The sequence below is a fragment of the Sinocyclocheilus grahami genome, unplaced genomic scaffold, assembly GCF_001515645.1.
Source record: "Sinocyclocheilus grahami isolate Dianchi unplaced genomic scaffold, SAMN03320097.WGS_v1.1 scaffold768.1, whole genome shotgun sequence".
In the NCBI taxonomy this organism is placed as follows: Eukaryota; Metazoa; Chordata; class Actinopteri; order Cypriniformes; family Cyprinidae; genus Sinocyclocheilus; species Sinocyclocheilus grahami.
In genome coordinates, this window is record NW_015505947.1 from 282,791 (window position 1) to 288,570 (window position 5,780).

The 5,780-nt window shown below is 36.0% G+C and overlaps 1 protein-coding gene across 1 annotated transcript in view; it reads left to right on the plus strand.

Annotated features, from left to right (window-relative positions):
• Positions 1–5,317: 5,317 nt before the first annotated feature.
• The window catches only part of eif3d (eukaryotic translation initiation factor 3, subunit D), a 14,072-nt gene continuing 13,609 nt past the window's right edge, over positions 5,318–5,780 (plus strand). The window contains exon 1 of the mRNA XM_016245783.1: positions 5,318–5,430. The gene's annotated coding sequence lies outside the window, so the exon portion shown is untranslated. The remainder of the gene's footprint in view (positions 5,431–5,780) is intronic.

Consider the following 5,780-nt stretch of genomic DNA (forward strand, 5'->3'; position numbering starts at 1 on the left):
TGTGGGTGTGTGTGTGTGTGTGTGTGTGTGTGTGTGTGTGTGTGTGTGTGTGTGTGTGTGTGTGTGTCACTTATATGTTCATTTCAACTCCAAAGTCATTCCTTGTCTGCAAAGGCTGTTCTGAAAAGTTTTGTTTCAGTTTAACACCCTGAATAAACAGAAACAAAAATAACAACATTTACATGTGCACTGAAATGCAAGTTGAAAGAGAGAAATCCAAATTGTAAATCAAATACATTTTGCAACTAGACAACTTCACTCTATAGCCTCAAAGGAAATGATTCATGTTGCTAAGAGACCAAAAGGCTGAAGACAATAACAAAGAAAGAAAGTTTCATGTGGTGATATTAGATAGAGTGGCAGGTAAGTAGAAACAAGGTTGTTGAGAAACTAGAAGTGAAAATATTAAAATATGTAATGCAATATCAATTATAACAAGTGGTAATGTTATTAAAGTAATAGGATATTAGGTCCACAGCTTTGCATAGCTTGTATTTACATTACACTGTTCACCTACGCTAAACTAGTCATTAGTTGACACCATTAAAACGTTAAAATGACATGATGTAAATAAAAAAAAAAGTTTTAATTGAATAGTGTTTTTTTAATTCTAGTTTTTGAAAGACGTCTCTTATGCCAACCAAGACAATTTAAAATAACTGTTTTCTATTTTAATATTTTGATGTAATTTTATGTCAATTTTAAAATTAATTACACAGCAAAATCCCCAGAGTTAAATCAATTCTGCTCAGAGTACATATTGTCCCAATCTACATAGTGTTAAAGTAACACTGAAGCCGAGTTAAAGTTAATGGGATAATTAAGCAATTATTTAATTGATGAGCGAGCATTAATAAAGAAAACCCGCTGTTAACAATGTTGAAGATGAACAACTACTGCTCATGCTTTTAGACATGAAAACGTATCACATAATCCTCAACAGTGGTAACTCGGCTTCAGTGTTACTTTAACACTCTGTAGATTGGGACAATATGTACTCTGAGCAGAGTTGATTTAACTCTGGGGATTTTGCTGTGTATAAATATAATAAATTACAAAAGTAATATTTTCATCTTCAGTGTCATATGAACCTTCAGCAATCATTCTTATATGCTCAATATGTATGTATATTCCCCAGGGTTATTTGATGAATACAACAGAAGCAGCATTTATTTGAAATATAAATCTTTTGTAGCACTATAAATGTTTTTACTGTCTATTTTGATCAGTTGAATGCGTGCATGATTACTAACATTTTTCATTCATTTAAAAAATGCTATAATAAATACAATGCTCAAAAGAGTGGCATTTATTTGAAATAAAATGAGGAGGAAACAATTGCATTTAATTCTGGTTTGTAATTGTTTGTGTGTTTGTATTATCCGTTGACCTTTCCTCCCTGGCTCAGCTCAAGACACTTCTATTACTCTTAATCAGTTGATGTCTGATTGGTTCTCTGCACCTATTATCTCCCTGCAACCAGCTGTGCACACTGATGACCTCATAGGTCAGAGCTCTGATCTTACACTTCACCAGCCGTCAGCTTTGATTTATCGCTATAAAATGGGAAGATTCCACATGCCAACAGGTTTAGTATGGTCACACTTTAGATTGGGGACCAATTCTCACTATTAACTATGATTTCTGACTCAATAAATACCTAATTTCCTGTTTATAAATAGTTAGTAAGGTAGTTGTTAAGTTTAGGTAGGATTACGGGAGGTCATGTAGATTAATATGTGCTTTATAACTACAAATAAACAGCAAATATGCTAGTAATGCTAATAAGCAACTAGTTAATTGTGAGAACTGGTCTCTGAACTACTGTTGGTATGGACTTAGTATGTAATATGACATGTGAATGGACATAATTTAAACATCCAGACAGGTCAAAAACCTGAGTTATTTTTGACATTTATATTGGTAAAATTGAACTATTTGAGCTTGTGAACTGATATTTATTTTTCCACGTCAAGTCTGTTTTGTTGCAATATTACACTCTTAAAAATAAAGGTGCTTCACGATGCCATAGAAGAACCTTTTTGTCTAAATGGTTCCATAAAGAACCTTTAACATCTGAAGAACCTTTCTGTTTCACAAAAGGTTCTTTGTGGCAAAATAAGGTTCTTCAGATTACAAAAAGGTAAGAAAGAGATGGTTCTTTAAAGAACCTTTGACTGAATGGTAATTTGTGGAACCAAAAATGGTTCTTCTATGGCATCGCTTGAAGCACCTTTATTTTTAAGAGTGTACCCCAAAAATATTGCCACTGTTTTGCCAGATAATTGAAAGTGTAGAACATGGTCTCTTACTTCTCTTCTACTCTTCTAAAACTAATTCTAAACAGCATTTGCCATCAAATTGTGGTTTCATCATGTACTCTCACTCTATAGTCACATTTAAACATTCATTCTTATTTGATGGCCAGCCCATTACTGCTGACTTCACTTCATAACTTGTACAACGAAGTACAAAGAAGTCTGAGGGAGAGTACAAATAATATGTTTTTTTCACTAGTTTCCATTTTGCTCCTAGCATAGACACTATTGAAATATAGAGTCGTGAAATGTTTCATCTTATACAACACATGGTTTGTGAACTTAATGTTTCTTTTAAAGCTATACTGTTGCCGTGCTGACAAAATTGTCATTGTAACGTTATGTTAAATGTGTCTAACAAATCTCAGCATGTCACATTAAGACACCAACTGTAGAAAAAAATCTATAGTGCTCAAGTGTTAAATAAATAATTTCTTAGATTTCACAGTGTGGCATTAGCAGGCACATTAAAGAGAATATTAAAAAATATGAACATTGACATTCTTTCCCACTCACTCAGTTTAAAGATAACACAAATGTGTTGTTTTGCCTCGGCTGTGTAATGGAAAAACTGTTCTTGCGTGACTGCAGATCCAGATGTGCCATTATAGGAGAAAGAAGGATGATATCGCTCTGCTTTCACATATCAATCACATAACTAAAATAAAGTGGTGCTCAGTCCAGAGAGCAATTCCTTTCATTAGCAAAAGCTCCCTAAAACATCAAATGGACTCCCAATCTCTCCCAATGAGAGCAAGAGAGCAAATATGCCTCATTTCCATCGTGCCAAAGATAAAACAGAAGATGTAAAATACCAGTAGAGAGAATCCCTAAAATAGTTTGATGATATGAGAGACGGCACACAGCAGGTATTCTTTGAGATGCGTACAGGAAGCTGTAGGGGGAACGACATCAGGGAGCCCCAGAACCACGTCACCGGTTGATCTGGGTTACTTAGGGAAGCAGCTGGATTTGTGAGGCCCAAATCTAACTAAACCCAGTGGAGAAGCAGTATTTCCAGGAAAGAGAAACCATTTCAGTGCCTCAAGGCATATATCATCCAATAAGTTTACCTAACGGGATTGTTAAATCAGTCCAAATCTGCAATTTCTTACCTTTCAATAGAGTCTGAATTGTTTCTTCAACAGAATTAACACTGAATGTCTCAGCAAGTATCCCATCAAAGCTGTCAAGTTACACAATACCATCAGTCTATAACTTTGACAGGGTCTGTACATGAATGCCTTCATTAGTTTCACGTTGAATGAACAGAAAGACAGCGCAATTTTTACTGAAATGCCAGTGTGTCCCATAGGACCTTTGTGTGTTTGTGTTGGACAGCCGTCTACGCTGATTCTGGCTCCGTTCGCTGAGTAGTGCACTCAAGTGAGCGCTCAGCATCGCTTTTATACATCATCTTGGATCATAGCATCTTCCCTATGAATAAATGCATGAAGCTTTTCACACTACAAGGGCTCTCGGCACAGTCTGAGATCTGAAATGCATAAACTCAGCCCGGTCTTTAGCCTTTTATCACTGTGTGTGTAGTAAAGAGTGAAGGAAATGGCTCTGATGCAATGGGGCTAGTAGTGAGGATAACATATTTACAATTTACATACATAAAAAAAATTTAATCCAGTGGAGGTTTTTGGAAAAGTGAGAGCATACAAAAAAGATATACAAGAGTGCAAACACAATGCAAATGAATAGATGGCATTGAAGTATTTTCAACAAACGCTTGTTTATTATTTTGCATGATGCCGTCTTTTGGGACTTCTTGGTTTTTGTGTGAACGTGTTTATCTCCAGGAGGCCAGGATCTTGGCTCAAACATATCCTCAAACTGTGCTGCCTACACTGCGGTTAACTCAACTTAACACATGCCTTGTTGACACGCACATGAATGGAGTTGAGTGGGTTTTGAGGCTCTCCAGAGTAATCACTTTCTACCTAAAATATTCATTACTGAAGAACAAAAAACAGTTCATCAAATTTTAAACAATACTGGAACTTTTATAGAGAGTTGAAAAGCAGGTGAAGCTGCCAGTAGGGGATGCATTTTTCCATATTTCATGTTTCACACTGTAGAGGCTGAATAATTTAATGTTACAAATACATCCTTTATTTACGGTACTTCCTTCCTTATTTTCTCACACTACAAAAACACCAAGATTTGCAAATTTACTGATATTCATGTTATTTGGCAAGAAAAAAAAGACACACTGGGATTAATTCACTGTTTAGTGTGACGTAACAAATTTATTTATAATTGTTAAAATAAATGTAGTCATTGGAAATCTATAAATTAGAAAGAAGTTACTGATATACAACTTGATATAAAAACATAAACAAACAAAAAAACACTCGTAGTTGTTATCATGGAATGAGATACACAAGCCTGGGGACACAGGAAAAATGGTGATTTATCTGGTGGCTTCAAATGCTGTAAATGTTTCAAATAAAAACATCTCAGCTTCAATATTCTTAAAATTTAAATGTGGGTTATTTATGTTTAAGACAGCTTTGAAATAGATTTTTTTTTTTTTTATTAAAATTTAAGGCAAGACTAGGGACACAAAAGGCACTGACTACGAGGAATGACACAGGTCAAAAACAAACAACAAAAAAAAACCCCGGCCAGACAGAGCTTCTCACACTGCTTAGAAAATGTCTTAGAAAGTGTCCGTTTCTTCCCACTGTGGTCCAATTGATCTCCATAAATTTTAAACGAGTTCCTTTATTTATCCCACAAAAATAAGTCAGGTACACTGGCATTAAACATATAATAAAGACGGTGTAATGTACAGACCCATGATCCATTTATTATTTAAAATGTGAATTGCTTGTTTGTGTTTTCAGGCTAATGTTTTTTTTTTTATTAATACTTATTGTGCACGTCTAAATCATTGTTCTTCCTTATACAATCAAGATCAGAGCGTGCGCTTTTGTTTATGAGACATTCGCAAATGCGGCAGACTTTTATTTTATTTGTGAAGTGTCGTAAATTTGGAGTGACGCGTTCCTTTACGGCATGGGCTCTCACCTCACCGTCCGGGACGGACCGGGAGTAGTCGTGCATCCTTCAATAAATACGAATTTGAACTCCAGTAAAGGTAGGTTTAGCTTGAAATGATCCCAGATAGTGTATTATAACAGTCGAGAACAAACGCAAAAAACTGAAGCTCGCGGGAAATCCCTTAGTTAGTTATCGTGTAATGAGAGGAGCTGCTTTTACGCGCACAGTCCTTCCGCGCTGCTGTCTATCAGTCAGGCAGTCAGACAGTCAGTCAGTCAGTCAGTCAGACAGTCAGTCAGTCAGTCAGACAGTCAGTCAGTCAGACAGTCAGTCAGACAGACAGTCAGGCAGTCAGACAGTCAGTCAGTCAGTCAGTCAGTCAGTCAGTCAGTCAGTCAGTCAGTCAGTCAGTCAGTCAGTCAGACAGACAGTCAGTCAGTCAGTCAG